Raw genomic sequence first — 18019 nt, 5'->3', positions numbered from 1 at the left:
TGAATGTTTTTGTGGGGGGTGTCTATAAGCCTTCCCCAGCTATCTTTTACTAGTTAATAATTTTTATATTAAATTCTTCTTGTTAAAATTATTTATGTGGTTTCTGACTTGTCCCTGATACATAGAGAAAAAAAAGGATAAGATTGTAGATACTAACCTAAACATGTAAGTAACTAAATGCAAACAGACTAAATACTCCAAGTAAAGTACTAAGATTCTTAGACAAGTTAGCAACAACAAATAAACAAATAACAAATAAAGGTATATGCTGCTTATAAGAGGTACAAGATTTATATAAAGATAAAATTTGAAATTAAAAGAATATAAAACAATAAATGTCAAAAATGTTCTACTTTAAAAAGTTGGCACAGAAATACTTTAAAAAAATAAAAAGCAAAATATATTGCTAGAAATTTCATAATGATACAGGGGTCATTCCACTGATTAATAATAAAAGTCACATTTTTTTTAAAAAGCACAATGAAACATTTAACAAAGAATACCATGTAAAAAAAGCCTTGATAAATTTCAAAACATTAAAATAATTTCCTTACCATAGTGGGATTAAACTAGAAATAAATAATAAAAACTACTAAGCGTTTAGAATTAAACAATACATCTATAACTAAATCCATAGATCTAAGGCAAAGTAGAAATTATAAAACATTTCACACTGAATGCTAATGAAGGTATTGCATACTAAAACTTGTAGGGTGCAGCTCATAATATGCTGATTAGAGAGAGGCTAACCTTAAATAAGTATATCAGAAAAGAAGAAACATTAAAAATTAGTGACCAAATCTTCCACCTCAAAACACTAGAAAAGAAAGAGCAAATCAAAACCGAAGAAGTAGAATCAAGGAAATAGTAAAAAATAGGACCAGAAATCAATAAAATAGAAAATAGATATAAAATAGTAACAAATAATTGATTCTTAAAGATATTTACAAAATTGATAAATTCCCACAAAATTAATGAAGGAAAAAGTATAGAAACCACAAATTACCAATAACAAAATAGAAACAAAGACACTACTACAGATCTTAGAGACATTTAGCAGATTATAAGAGGACATTATGAATACATACATGCCAATAAACATGCTAATTTGAATGAAATGAATAGTTATACCAAAATTTATGAAAGAAGAAATAAATGATATTTAAAGTGCAATACCAATTAAATAAGTTGAACATTATTTAAAAATCTTCTTACACCCACAAAAGTCTATACATAGTGGGCTTTAAAAGTGAATTTTTCAAAATATGTAGGAAATAATGAGATATGCAAAATCTTCCAGAGAGTAGAAAAAGAACAAACACTTTCCAACACTTTCTTTAAAAACAGCAGGTTCTTCTGAAATCTACTAATTTAGATGCAAAATAATAAAGAATTATTTAGCAAATAGGATGCAGTGGTATGTAAGAAGAAAATACATTACTACCAAATGGGTTTATTCCAGGAATTCAAGGATGATTTAACACTCAAGATAAATGTAATTATGAATTAACTTATGTGATTAATTCAGTAGGTACTAGAAAAGTATTTAATAATATTAACATCCTTTTTGATTGAAAAAACAGTCTCAGAGGGAGACAAGATGGCTGACTAGATGCAGCCAGGAAGAACATCTCCCACTGAGAGAGCAGACCATAAAGGCCAGAACGCTCCAGGCAGATCTTCGGAAGGAAGTCTTGAGAGGGGATGCAAGGAGGAAACAGACTCTAGGCTAAAGAGACAGGAAGCTGGGAACCCTGTATGGGGCTGCCAAGCACCAGGACTCATTCCTGGCCCCAGCAGGTCCTGGGTAAAAAGTGAGTTAATAGGCAAGGAGCAGCCACCTCTCACCATGGACTTTTGGAATCCTAGCTGCAGAAGACCTCACGACCCCCACAGTCATTTCAGCTTGCAGAGAGAGCTGCTTGGACAGCTAGCATGAACAGGACTCCCCTCCTTGCAGAGCGCAGAGGGTTTGGTAGTTGCAGTAGAGCATGGCCAGAAATGCCCATCCCCCAAGGCTCACCATGCTCCTCCAGATGGCTTTGGCTTCTGTTGACAGTTGGGTCTGGACAGAGTAGGGGTGTCTTACCTGTGGGATAAAGCCAGTCTAATCTGAGTGCTCCCCTGTCTGCCAACCTTTCCTGGGGTCCCTTCCTGGTGGCACCTGCTCATAGTGCAGCCTCAAATGCCCAATGCGGGTGCTTCCCAGTGGCCACTACCATACCTCTTCTGCTGGCAGACCCTGTCTAACCATCAAGGAGCTTCAGCAGATGGGCCCCCACCAATGTACACACATTCACAGTCTCCCCCACTCCTTTGATGGCACACACTTGCCCATAGCCTTTTCCCACCACTTTGATGGCATGTGTGCACATGTGGACCTCACCAACCCAATGAAGTGCTTTTGCTGGCACCCCCATCAGGGTGTTGTTGCAGGCACACCGGAAATACCTTGGATCCTCCAGTGCAGCAAGTGCTTAACCCAGAGGGGCCAGAGAACAAAGCTGTAAGCCTGGTTCCAGCTCCTCAGAGTTAGAGCATGCAGGCCAGGAGTGCTGAGTTGAGCCCAGATCTTCTGAAATCATCCAGAAATAAAGCCTGTTGACTGAACCCAACTTACACTGCAATCAAACCCTCAAGGGCCTCAAAGAGTATAATAGTAAAAATCCCCATCCAAAGAACACCAACATCAAAGACTAAAGAAACAGCCCACAAAGATGAGAAAGAACTAATGCAAAAATTTTGGCAACTCAAAAAGCCAGAGCAACTTCTTACCTCCAAACTTGCTCCCCAGCAATCGTTCTTAACCAGGCTGAAATGGCTGAAATGATGGACTTAGAATTCAGAACCTAGATGGCAATGATGGTCATTGAAATTCAGAAGAAAGTTGAAACCCAATCCAAGGAATTCAGTAAAATGATACAAGAGCCATTTTAAGAAAGAATCGAATTGGTCTGATAGAGCTGAAAAACTCACTACAAGAATTTCATAATACGAACAGAAGTATTAACAGCAGAATAGATGAGGCTGAGGAAAAAACCTCAGAGCCCAAAGACTAGTTATTCAAATCAACTCAGACAAAAATTGAGAAGAAAGAATCAAAAAAATGAATAAAACATCCAAAAAACTTGGGATTATGTAAAGAGACAAAAACCTATGACTCTTTGGCATCCCTGAAAGACAAGAAGAGAAAGCGAACAATTTGGAAAACATATCTGAGGATACTATCCATGAAATTTCTCCAAACTCACTAGTGAGGTCAACATTCAAATTCAGGAAATTCAAATAACGCTTTTGAGATACTATATCAGACGACCATCCCAAGACACATAGTCATCAGATTCTCCAAGATCAATATGAAAGAAAAAACATTAAAGGCAGCTAGAGAAAAGGGGTAGGTCATCTAACAAAAGAACCCCATCAGACTAACTGCGGACCTTTCAGCAGAAACTCAACAAGCCAGAAGACATTGAGAGTTTATGTTCTGTTCAGCATCTTTAAAGAAAAGAAATTCCAACTAGGAACTTCATACTCATCCAAACTAAGCTTCATAAACAAAGGAAAAATAAAATCCTGTTCAGACAACCAAATGCTAAGGTAATTCATGACCAAAAGACATGCCTTACAAGAGGTCCTTAAGGGAGTGCTAAATGTGGAAATGAAAGCCATCACAGAAACACACTAAAGTACATAGACCATTGACAGAAGAAAGCAACTACACAATCAAGTCCACATAACAACCAGCTAACAACACAATAACAGGATCAAATCCACACATATCAATAATAACCCTGAACATAAACAGGCTAAATGTCCCATTTAAATGACACAGGGTACAGTGGTAAGTTGGAAAAAGAAGTAAGACCCAACTATATGCTGTCTTCAAGAGACCCATCTCACATGCAGTGATACTCATAGGTATAGATTAAAGGGATGGAGAAAATTCTACCCAGCAAATTAAAAACAGGAAAGAACAGGTGTTGCTACTCTAATTTCAGACAAAGTAGACTTTAAACCAATGAAAAAAGGACATTGTATAATGTAAAGGGATCAATCCAACAAGAAGACTTTACTATCCTAAAAATATATGCATCCAAAATCAGAGAACCCAGATTCATAACACAAGTTCTTAGAGATGTATGGAGAGACTCAGATAACCACAAAATAATAGAGAGAGATTTCCAACACCCCACTGACAGCATTAGACAGATAATTGTGGCAGAAAACTAACAAGGATATTTGGGACCTAAACATGACACTTGACCCAATGGACCTAACAAACATCTACAGAGGAGTTCACCCAAAAATAACAGGATATATGTTGTTCTAATCTGAACATGGCACATACTCTAAAATTGACCAAATGCTCAGCCATAAAGCAATTCTTAACAAAACAAAACAAAACAAAAACAAAATCACACCACCCATACTCTTGGACCACAGCACAATAAAAATAGAAATCAATGCTAAGAAGATTTCTCAAAACCATACCATTACATGAAAATTAAACAACCTGCTAATAAATTAGTTTTGGGTAAACAATAGAAGTAAGGCAGAAATCAGGAAATTCTTTGAAACTAATGAAAATAAAGATACAAAATACCAGAATCTCTGGGACACAGCTAAAGCAGTGTTAAGAGGAAAGTTTATAGCACTAATGTCCACATCAAAACGTTAAAAGGATCCCATGTCAATATCCTAACATCACAGCTAGAGGAACCAGAGCAAACCAACCCCAAAGCTAGTAAAATAAAAGAAATAACCAAAATCAGAGCAGAGCTGAATGAAATTTAGATGTAAAAAACCACACAGAAGATCAATGAAACAAAATATTAGTTCTTTGAAAGAATAAATAAGATTGATAGACTGCTAGCTAGACTAATGAAAAATAAGATTGTATCCAAATAAACACAATCAGAAATGACAAAGGGGACATTACCACTGACACCATATAGATACAAAAAACCTTCAGAGATTATTATGAACACCTCTATACACACAACATAGAAAACCTAGAAGAAATGGATAAATTTCTAGAAATACAACCTTCCAAGATTGAGCCAGGAAGAAATTGAAACCCTGAATAGACTGATAATCATTTTCAAAATTGAATCAGTAATAAAAACACTACCGACCAGAAAAACCCTAGACCAGAGGGATTCACAGCTGAATTCTACCAGACATATAAAGAAGAGCTGATAACAAACCTGAACCACACTAAAACTATTCCAAAAAATTGAGAAGGGACTCCTCTTTGGCACATTCTATGAGGCCAGCATCATTCTGATACCCAAACCTGGCAGTGACACAATGAAAAAAAATCTTTAGACCAATATCCTTGATGAACATAGATGCAAAAATCCTCAACAAAATGGAAGAAAATGAAATCCAGCAGCACATCAAAAAGTTAATTCACCATGATCATTTGGGCTTTATTCTTGGGATGCAAGGTTGATTCAACATACGCATATCAATAAATGTGATTCATCACAAAAACAGAACTAAAAACAAAAACCACATGATCATTTCAATAGATGCAGAAAAAGCTTTTGATAAAACTCAACATCCCTTTATGTTAAAAACTCTCAACAAAATAGTTATCAAAGGAACATACCTTAGAATAATAAGAGCCATCTGTGTCAAACCCACAGCCAATATCATACTGAATGGGCAAAAGCATTCCCCTTGAGAACTGGAACAAGACAAGGATGCCCACTTTCACCACGCTTATTCAACATAGCGCTGGAATTTCTAGTCAGAGCAATCAGGCAAGAGAAAGAAATAAAAAGCATTCAACCAGAAAGAGAGGAAGTCAAACTATCTCTCTCTTTGCAGATGATATAATTTTATACCTAGAAAATCTCACAGTGTCTGTCCAAAGGTTCCTAGACTTGATAAACAACTTCAGCAAAGTTTCAGATACAAAATCAAAGTAAAAAAATCAGTAGCATATCTGTATACCCATAACATCCAAAATGAGCATCAAATCAAGAACACAATCCCAGTCTCAATAACCACAGAAAAAAATAAAATACCTAGGTATACAGCTAATCAGGGATGTGAAAGTTCTTTGCAATGTGAGTTACAAAATACTCTTGAAAGAAATCAGAGACAACACAAACAAATGGAAAGACATTTCATGCTCATGGATAGAAGAATCAATATTGTTAAATGAAATGGTCATACTACCCAAAGCAATTTACAGATTTAATGCCATTCGTATCAAACTACCAATGACATTCTTTACAGAATTAGAAAAAAAACTATTGTAAAATTCATATGGAACCAAAAAAGAGCCCAAATAGCCAAAGCAATCCAAAGCAAAATGAACAGAGTCAGAGACATCACATTACCCAATTTCACACAATACTACAGGGCTACAGTAACGAAAACTGCATTGTCCTAGCACAAAAACAGACACATACAGCAAATGAACTGAATAGAGAATTTGGAAATAAAGATGTATATCTACAACCATCTGATCTTCAACAAAGGCAACAATAACAAGCAATAGGGAAAGGACTTCCTATTTAATAAATGGTTCTGGCAGAACTGGCTAGCCATGTGCAGAAGAATTAAACTGGACCCCTTCCTACTATCATATAAAAAATCAACTCAAGATTGATTAAAGACTTAGATGTAAAACCTACAACTACAAAATCTCTAGAAGAAAACCTAGGAAATACCATTCTGGATATAGGCCTTGCCGAATATTTCATGATGAAGACTCCAGAAGCAACTGTGACAAAGCTAAAATTGACGAATGGGACCTAATTAAACTAAAGACCTTTTGCACAGCAAAAGAAACTATCAACAGAGTAAACAGACAATCTACACAATGGGAGAAAATATTTGCAAGTTATGCTTCCAACAAAGGTCTAATATCCTGAATTGATAAAGAACATAAACAAATTAACAAGCAAAAAACAAACAACCCTATTTAAAATAGACAAGGACATGAAGAGACACTTCTCAAAAGAAGAGATACAAATGGTCAATAGGCATACGAAAAAAATGCTCAACATCACTAATAATTACAGAAATGCAAATCAAAACCACAATGAGATACCATTTCATACTGGTCAGAATGGCTATTATTAAAAAGTCAAAAAAACTACAGATGCTGGTGAGGCTGCAGAGAAAAAAGGAATGCTGAAACACTGTTGGTGGGAATGTAAACAGTTCAGCCACTGTGGAAAGCAGTTTGGAGATTTCTCAAAAAGTCTAAAACAGAACTACCATTCAACCCAGCCATCCCATTTCTGGGTATATACCAAAAGGAATATACATCATTCTACCATAAAGACACATGAATGTATATGTTTATCACAACACTATTCACAATAGCAAAACATGGAATCTACCTAGATGCCCTTCAATGGTGGACTGGATAAAGAATATGTGACACACACACACACACACACACACACACACACACACACACACACACACACACAATGGAATACTATGCAGCCATAAAAAAGAATGAAATCATGTTCTTTGCAGCAACATGGATGAAGCTGGAGACCCTTATCCTAAGGGAAATAATGCAGGAACAGAAAACCAAATACTGCATGTTCTCACTTACAAGTGGCAGCTAAACTCTGAATACAAATGAATGCAAAGAACACCAGAGACTACTAGAGGTTGTAGTGTGGGATGAGAGTGAGTATTGAAAAACTACCTGTCGGGTATTATGCTCATTACCTGGGTGACAAAATAATGGCAAGCCCTTGTGACACACTATTCACCCATATAACAAATTTGCATGTCTACCCTGTGAATATAAAATAAAAATTGGAAAGAAAAAAGCAAATTAGGAATAGAAGAGAACTTCCTAAACTGAAAAACAGTATTTAATAATATCCTACATAAAAATTATCATAATGGCAAAACATTAAGTGCTTTTTCCCTGAGATTCACAATGAGACAAGAATTTCTGCTATTTCCACTTTTTTTTTTCTGCAACATCATACTAGTCACAAAATTTTGCAATGAGGAAAAAATGAAAACAAAATTCATGAGGTTTGGATAGGAAGAAGTAAAACTCTCAGGGTTTGCCAAAAAGATAATCGTGTGCATTTAAAATTCAAAATAATCTGTAGACAATTTAAAATTAATAAATGATTTAGCAGTATCATTGGACATAAGGTCATTATAGAAAAATTATTTAAATTTATATCTCAACTGATATGGTTTGGATCTCTGTCCCCACTGAGGTTGGAGGTGGGCCTGGTGGGAAGTGATTGGATCATGGGGGTAGAGTTCTCATGAATGGTTTAGTGCCAGCCCCTCGGTGCTAGTCTTATGGAAGTGAGTGAATTATCATGAGATCTGGTTATTTTAAAAGTGTGTAGCATCTCTCCCACCTCCTGTCTTGGTCCTGCTCCTGCCGTGTAAGACGTCTGCTCCCACTTTACCTTGTGTTATGAGTGAAAGCTCCCTAAGGCCACCCCAGAAGCAGGTGCTGCCATGTGCTCTGTACAACCTGCAGAACCATGAGCCAATTAAACCTCTTTTCTTTGTAAATTACCCAGTCTCAAGTATTTCTTCATAGCAGTGTGAGAATGACTAATACACCAACAAAAATTAGAAAATAATTACTTTGAGACTACTATTTATAACATGAAAAAAGATGAAATACCATGGGAAATATAACAAAAGGCCTTCATTTACAAAATATTTTTGTCTTCTTTCACTCATTTCTTTATTGAGTTTAATCAGGTCTTGTTTCAAATCCTTTCTGTTACTCAATTTCTGAGATGGTTAATTTCAGATTCATGTATTCTCTCATGTGAAATTTATTCTTTAACGATATTTAATTAAACGCGAAGGGCTGTGTAATGATATTCCTCTGCTACATGTTTTTTGTTTGTTTGTTTGTTTGTTTGTTTATTTGTTTTCTGAGACAGGGTCTCACTCTGTCACCCAGGCTGGAGTGCAAGTAGTGTGATCTCGGCTCACTGCAACCTCCGCCTCCCGGGTTCAAGCAATTCTGCTGCCTCAACCTCCTGAGTAGCTAGGATTACAGGCGCCGACCCCCATGCCCGGCTGATTTTTTAAATATTTCTAGTAGAGACGGAGTTTCACCAAGTTGGTGGTCAGGCTGCTCTTGAACTCCTGACCTCAGGTAATCTGCCCGCCTTGGCCTCCCAAAGTGCTGAGATTATAGGCGTGAGCCACAGTGCCCGGCCCATGGTTGTTTTATATAGCCTATGTTCATCAGCTAGAAAGCTTTTATGCTTACTTTCTATTTTCTTCTAACAGTAACTTTATTTAAAACTTTTAAAAACAGCCTTATTGAGATAAAATTCTTCTACCATACTATTCACTCATTTAAGGTGTATGACTCACATTCATTTAAAGTGTGTTTTCTAAGGTCATGCAACCATTATCAAAATCTAATTTTAGAACATTTTAATCTCCCTTAAAGAGAATAATCGCACCCATCAGCTGCTGCACCCCACCCCAACCCCACCCTTTTCACTCACTCCCCCATACCACTGAGAAATCACTAATATACTTTCTGTCTCCATAAATTTGCCTTTTCTGGGCATTCCATATAAGTGAAATTATACAATATATATATTCTTCTGTGACTTGCTTCTTTCACTTATAATGTTTCTACATTATATTGCATTTATAATGTTACTACAAGGTTCACCCATGTAGTAGCTGTATTTCATTCCTTTTTATTCCTGAATAATATTTCATTGTATAAATATACCACATCGTATTTCTCTTTTCATCAGTTGATAATCAATTGATTTGTTTTACTTTTTGATTGTTATGAATAATGCTGTTGTTAATATTTGTGTACAAGTTTTGAGTGGACATGCGTTTTTTATTTTTGTGGGCATATACCAGGGAGTGGAATTGCTGGGCACGTGATAATTCCATGTTTAACTCTTTGAAGATTTGCCACTCTGTTTTTTAAAATGGCTGTACTCTTTTACATTCACACGGCAGTGTACAAGGATTCTTCCTCATCTTCACTAACACTTATTATTGGTCTTTTAAAAATTATTGTATTCTACTAGTGTGAAGTGGTATCTTGTGGTTTTGGTTTACGTTTTCCTAATGATAAATAATGTTGAGAATCTCTTCATGTGCTTATTGGCCGTTTGTATATCTTTATTTTTTTAATGAAATGTCTCTCCATATTCTTTGGCCACTTTTAGTTTTTTTTTTTTTTTTTTTGTCTTACTACTGAGTTGTAAGAATTCTTTACATATTCTAACAGTTCCTTCTCAAATATATCATTTGCAAATATTTTCTCCACTTCTATGGGTTGTCTTTTAACTTTCTTGATAATATCATTTGTAGCACAAAATCTTATACTTTTCATGAAATCCAATTAAAAAATTTCTCTTTTGCTACTCCTTCTTTTGTGTTGCTGCTAAGAAAACACTGCTTAACTCCAGGTCATGAAGATTTACCCCAATATTTTCCCCTAAGAGTTTTATAGTTTTGGCTCTACATTTAGGTCTTTGGTTTATTTAGAGTTAATTTTTTTGTATGGTGTGAGATAGGGGTTTAACTTCATTTTTTTGCACGTGCTTGTGCCAGCACTATTTGTTGAAAAGACTCTTCTTTCCAGTTAAGTTGTTTTGACATTTTTTGGAAAATCTGTGAATCATAAATGTTTATGGACTTACGGGTTTATTTATGAACTTACGGGTTTATTTCTGGACTTTCAATTCTGTTCTATTGTTCAATTCTGTCCTTACACTAGTGTGACACTGTCTTGATTACAATAGCTTTGAGGCAAGATTCAAAATTGGGAAATGTGAGCTCCCCAACTTTGTAATTATTTTTCATAGTTATTTTAACTATTTTGGATCTTTTACATTTGCATATGAATTCTAGGATCACCTTGCCAAATTCTGCAACAAAGCCAGGTAGGATTTTGAAAGGGATTTTTGTTGAGACTGTAGATACATTTGTTGAGTATTATCATTTTAACAATATTTAGTCTTCTGATCCAGAAACATGGAATGTCTTTTGATTCATTTAAATATTTTCTAATTTTTGTCAACAATTTTTGCAGTTTTTAATTTACAAATCTTGCACTTCTTTTATTAACACCTCAGAGGGGTGCTATTATAAGTGAAATTGTTTTATTCACTTTATTTTCAGGTTGTTTGTTGCACCCGTATAGAAATACAATGGCTTTTTTACATTGTTACTAGATTTTGAAGGCTTGTTGAACTTGTTTGTTAGTTCTAATAGTTTTTAGTGGATTCTTCAGAATTTTATATACAAAATTATGTCGTCCATGACTAGAGATAGTTCACATTTTTAAAAAAATCCAGATGTCCTTTATTTCTTTTCCTTGACTAATTGCCCTTGGCAGAACCTTCATAACAATTTGAATAGAAGTGGCTAGAACAAGTATCTTTGTCTTGGTCTTTATCTCAGGGAGAAAACATAATACATAATGGTCTCTCACCTTTGTCTGGTTTGGGTATCAGAATAATAATACTGGCCTCACTAAATGAGTTGGAAGTGTTCCCTCCTGCTCTATTTTTGGATGAGTTTCTGAAGGATTAGTATATATATATATTTTTTGAATGTTCGGTAGAATTCATCAGTAAAGCCGTCTGGTGCTGGGCTTTTCTTTGTGTGAAAATGTTAAATTACTAGTTTGATCACTTTATCTGTTGTAAATTTACTCCAATTTTTAATTTATTTTTGAGTAAGTCTCAGCAGTGTATGTCTTTGTAGAAATCTGTCCATTTTATTTATGTAAATTTTGGCATACAGTTGTTCATAGTACTTATTTATAATCCTTTCTATTTCTATAAAGTTGGTGGTGATATCCCCTTTCATTCATAACTTTCATAATTTGAGTCATCTCTCTTTTTTCCTGGTCAACCTAGCTAACGTTTGTCATTTCTGTTTTTTTCCCCGCAAAGATCAGGTTTTGTTTATTTTTATTTTCCCTATTATATTCTATTCTCTATTTTATTAGTTTCCGCTCTACTCTTTATGATATCCTTCCTTCTACTTGTTTTTAGTTAAATTTGGCCTTCTTTTTTTAAAAAAATTTTAAAGGGCATACTTAGGTTATTAATTTGAAACATTTCTTCATATATAATATGGCCATTATAGGTATAAATTTTTCTCCAAGCACTGTGTTAGTTGCGTCTCATAAGTTTTGTAAGACATGCTTCCATTTCCAATCATCTCAAAATATCTTCTAGTTTCCTTTTTGATTTCTTCTTTGACCCACTAGTTACTTAGGGTATGTGCTGTTTAATTTCCATATATTTTGAATTTCCCAAATTTTCTTCTGTTTTTGATTTCTAATTTACTTCAGGAGGTCAGAGAACATACATTGTATAACTTCACTAATTTTAGAAATATTGAAGCTTGGCTGGGTGTGATGGCTCATGCCTGTAATCCCAGGACATTGGGAGGCTGAGGTGGGTGGATAGCTTGAACTCAGAAGTTCAAGACCAGCTTGAGAAATATGGCAAAACCCTGTCTCTACCAAAAAAATACAAAAATTAGATGGGTTTGGTGGTGTGTGCCTGTAGTCTCAGATACTGGGAAGGTTGAGGTGGGAGGATGGCTTGAGTCCAGGTGGTGGAGGTTGCAGTGAGTGGAGTGTCACTTCACTCCAGCCTGGGCGACAAAGCCAGAACCTTAATCCCCCTTCCCCACCCTTGCAAAAAAAAATTATTGACGCTTGTATCACCTAACATGAGTTAATCCTATAGAATGTTCCATGACAGCTTTATAATATGTATTCTGCTGCTGTTGTACAGTATGTACTTTAGATATCTGCTCTGTCCAGTTGGTTTATAATGTTCAAGTTTTTTATTTTCCTGTTGATTTTCTCCCTAGCTGGTCAATTCTTTACTGAAAGTGGGATATTGGGTTCTTCAACTATTCCTGAATTATCTGTTTCTCCCTTCAAGTTTTTTAGCTTTTGCTTCATCTTTGGGCACTGTGTTGTATATACATTCCAAAGTTTTATCTTTCTGGTGGGTTGGCCCTTTAATAATGATGAAATGTCCTTCTTTATCTCTAGTAACATTTTTAAGTTTATTTGTCTGATATTAGTATAGCCACTCCAAGTCTTTTATAGTTGTGGTTTACGTGGCACATCTTTTTCCTTCCTTTTACCTTCAACTTATTTGTATCAATATATTTGTATTGGTACATAGCATATTTTTCCTTTGTTTTACTCAACTTATTTGTATCAATGTATTTGTATTGGTACATGGCATATAGTTGGATCTTGTTCTTTTATCTCATATGACAATCTCTGCCTTTTGATTGGATTGTTTAGTTTACTTAAGATTTATATTAACTTAACTCCAAGGAAACAGAAAAACTTTACTCCTATGGAGTCCCATTTACCTGATCCCCTTTTTGTGCTATTACTGTTATACATATTACAACTTTATATGTCACAAACCCAATGACATATTTGATGATTATCAGTTTGTATAATCTTAAATCTTTAAAGAAGCTGACAGAAGAAATAGAAGAATATATTTAAATTTTTATGTTAACCTTCATATCCAGTTCTCTTCATTTCTTTAAGCAGATTTAACGTACCATTTGATGACATTTTCTTACTTCAATAGAACTTTGTTCCCACCCACCTCCCTTGTGCTATTATTATCAAACATATTACATTTCTATAAGGTACAGCCACAACAATGCAATCATATGCATATTTTAATAAAATTTTTAAATTAAGAGAGAAAAGGAAAAGAAATATGCAATTATAATTTCTTTTACAATTATCTACATAATTGTACCTTGTTTTGCAATGTGAGCTAGAAATACTTTCTGGTGTTCAGTATTTCTTGTAAAGCAGACCTGCTAGCAACAAATTCTCAAGGTTTTTTTTATTTGTTTGCTTGTTTTTAACTGGGAATGTATTTCACTTCCTTTTTAAAACATAATTTTAACTTATTTTAGATTCATGGGGTGTACGTGCAAGTTTGTTACATGGGTATATCTTGTAATGCTGAGGTTTGGGGTGTAAATGATCCTATCACAAGGGTAGTGAGCATAGTACCCGATAAGTAGTTTTTCAGATTTTACCGCCTTCTTTTGTCCTCTCTCTGGTTGTCCCCAGTGTCTATTGTTTTCATCTTTATGTCCAATGTGTACTCAATGCTTAGCTTCCATTTATAAGGGAGAACATGTGGTATTTAGTTTTCTGTTCCTGTGTTAATTTGCTTAGGATAGTGGCCTCCAACTGCATACACGTTGCTGCAAAGAACAAGATTTCATTGTTTTGTATGGCTGTGTAGTATTCGATGCTATATATGTCCCGCATTTTCTTTATCCAATCCACTGTTAAGGGGCATTTAAGTTAATTCCATGCCTTTGCTACTGTGAATTCACTCCTTTTTGAAAGATAGATTTCTAGAATGTTAAATTCTTGGCTAATACATTTTTATTTTCAGCTCTTTGAATATGTTGTTCTGCTCCCCTTTTTTTCTGTTGAAAAGTCAGCTGTTAATCTTATTGAGATTCATTTGTATGTGATAAATTATTTTTCTCTTTCCAGTTTCAAGGTTTTCTCTTTGTTCTTAGCTTTCAACATTTTGGTTATAATATGTCTGGATGTAGATCTTTTTGCTTTTATTTTACTTAGAACTTATTGAGCTTGTTGGATGAGTACATTAATGTGTTTCATCAAATTTGGAAAGTTTTGAGTCATTATATCTTTGATTTCCTTTTTCCGTCCCTTTCTCTCTCTCCTCTCCTTCTCATAAATATTTTAATGTACATTTAGTGATGTTCCACATTTCTCTGAGGCTCTTTATTTTTATTCATTCTTTTTTTTCTCTGTTTTCTTTAGATTGAATAATCTTTACTGCTCTATCTTCAAGTTCCATGATGCTCTCTTCTACTAGCTCAAACCTATTTCAGGTTTATACTAACCTAATTCCAGAGAAATATAGAAACTTTATCCTACTAGTGAATTATTTTTATTTCATGTATTATAATTTTTCAACTCCAGAGTTTCTGTTTGGTTCTTTTTAGTACTTTCTATCTATATTCTTTATTTTATAGACATTTTATTGTAACTTTCTTTAATTTGTAAAACCTTGTTTCCTTAGTTCTTTAAACACATTTGAAATAGCTTTTTTGAAGACTTTGTCTGCTCATTATACCATCTAGAATCCCTCAAAAGCAGTTTCAACTGCCTGGGTTTTTTCTTCTTTTTTTCTTTTTCTTTTTCCCCCCTCTTGTTGTTTGTTTTCTTGCATATGTGTTATACTTTCCTCTGTTTTCAATTTTTATCTCACATTTTTCTTGAAAACTATACATTTTAGATAATATAATGATATATTATAAAAACTCTGGAGGCTGGGCATTGTGGCTCACGCCTGTAATCCCAGCACTTTGGAAGGCCAAGGTGGGTGGATCACCTGAGGTCAGGAGTTCGAGACCAGCCTGGCAACATGGTGAAACCCTGTCTCTACTAAAAATACAAAAATTAGCCGGGTATGGTGGAGGGCGCCTGTAATCCCAGCTACTTGAGAGGCTGAGGCAGGATAATCGCTTGAACCCGGGAGGTGGAGGTTGTAGTGAGCCAAGGCTGTGCCATTGCACTCCAGCCTGGGTGACAAGAGTGAAACTCTGTCTCAAAAAACAAAATAAAACAAAACAAAAAACTCTGGGTACTAAACTCCCTCTCTGGAGGTGGTGGTTGTTTGCTTGGTCATTTGATTATTTGTTTAATGACTTGGCTGAGCTAATTCTGCAGAGCCTATTTCTCCTGCAGTGTGCTCAAATTGTTTTTTGTTGTTTTTGTGTTAGCCTGGCAACCAATGGTTACTACAAGTCAGTATAAGTTATTTATTGGATGAATGTTGTGCTTAAACCTCCTTAGCCTTTTACTTCTAGACCTTTACCCTTCACCATTGGATGTGTGTATAGCTTGGAGGCTATGATCACAGTGAAAACCGTTTTGGTTTTTGCCCCATGTTCAGGCAGGGACTAGTAGCTTGGAAGTTCCCTCTCTGATTATTTCTGAGAGGGCACAGTTCTCAGCATACACACAACCTTCCAGACTGCCAGAAGTGACTGTCATGTTATTTTTAAGTCTAGCTTCCCAGCAGTCATACCTGTGCCAGCCTAGCATATTGCTCAGTAAATGTTTGGTCATCAGAGATTGTGTTTAAGAAGTTTGTGCCAGTGAGGCTTCTACCGTGTGTTGATGTGTCTGTGTATGGCTTGGAAAATGCTTTCAAGTTTGTTCTGTCTTCTGTTCTGATTTCTCCAGAGCTGGGACAACCACTTAGTTGCACGGTTTTTCCAGCCCTCAGAGTTGACTGTGATCCCAAGAGTGTTCTTAATTGCTGTTTCCTTGTTTCTCTCTATAAAGCATCTGGCTGCTCATCCACTCTGCTGCATTATAGAACTACCAACTCCTCTTAATTGCTTTCCTTCAAAGTTTGTTTTGTTTTCAGCAAAGTCCTTAAACATATACTTGTCCTCATTCTGATCCCAAAAGTTCAGTCTTTTCAGCCATAACTATAGAACTCTTAACCTTTATGATCTTCCCTTCCCCCCAGGAAGAACCCTCAAAACACTGCAGCAGATTTGGAAGTGGGGGCCTGCTTTTCCCAGAGTGACATCACTACTCTACAAGTAGGCACAGGAAGAGGTGGTAGCCCCAGCCTTCTTGGGCTACCTTTTGCAAGGTGGAACCGCCAACTGCCAAGCCAGTTGTTGTGGTGATTTACAGCCCAGTATTCTTGGGTAGAGCTTCTGTCCTATGAGTGGCAACTGAGTTGGGGAAGGGTAGATCTGGTCTGTTCAGTCACATATGCCTAGATAGAGCTTGTGCAATACAGATTTGACAGAGATGAAAAATGCCAGAAATCAGCCTCTCCTGATATCAACTATAGTTCCATACTGGGAGCAACAAGGTAAGAGAGCCCTTGTCTTCTGACTGCACGTACAGAGTTTTCATAATACAGAACTTGGGTTGGAGGTGGAACAGGTTGTGGCTGAAATGTCAAAAACTTTTGCTATTACCAAGATTTGGTAGGCATACTTGAATAAATGTTTATCCATTGGCTATATGCCTCTAGAACAATTTCCAGATACTTTATATAATTGGTTTTTTGGATACATAAGCATGTAATAAAATTTCTCATGTATCTCATAAATTTATACAAATAAAAAAACTGGTATTCAGATTATATAAATAACTTTCTCAACTCAATAATAAGAAAATAATTCCCCCTCCCCCCAAATGGCAAAAGATTTAAATATATAACACCAAAGAAGATATATGAATATACAAATGGTAAGTAAATAAGCAAAAAAGATGCTTAACATCATTAGTCATTAGGGAAACACAAATTAAAATCACAATGTGCTACAGCTATTAAGGAAAAAAATAGACAATACCAAGTCCCGAGAATGGGAATGAAAAATACAGCTATTTTGGAAAACAGTTTCGTAGTTTTTTTAAATGTTAAATACTGACGGTATTGATCAGGGTTCCCAGAGAAACAGAAGCAACATGCTGTGTATGTGTGTGTGTGTGTGTGTGTATGTGTGTGTGTATGTGTGTGTGTGTGTTTATGTGTGTGTGTGTGTGGAGAGAGAGAGAGACATTTATTATAAGGAATTTGCTCGTGCAATTACAGAGACTGACAGGTCCCAAGATCTACAAGCTGAATCAGCAAGCTCAGGACCCATGAGAAACTACGAGTTAGTTCTAGCTGGTGTCTGAGGGTCTAGAATGAGGAGAGCCAATAGTATACTTCTTGCCCAAAAGCTGGTAGAACTGAGACCAGGAAGCACCAAAGTTTCAGTCCAAAGGTCGGGAAAAGCTAATCTCCCTTGCCCAAGGTAGTCTGGCAGGAGGAATCGCTTTTACTCAAGGGAAGCTGAACTTATTGTTATAGTCAAGCTTTCAACTGATTGGAGGAAGTACACCCACATTATGGAGGGCAATTTGCTGTACTGAATCTGCTTATATAAATACTAATCTCATCCAAATACACCCACACAGAAACACTCA

The sequence above is a fragment of the Gorilla gorilla genome, chromosome 17 (genome assembly GCF_029281585.2).
Source record: "Gorilla gorilla gorilla isolate KB3781 chromosome 17, NHGRI_mGorGor1-v2.1_pri, whole genome shotgun sequence".
NCBI lineage: Eukaryota > Metazoa > Chordata > Mammalia > Primates > Hominidae > Gorilla > Gorilla gorilla.
Note: the sequence above shows the minus strand (reverse complement) of the source record.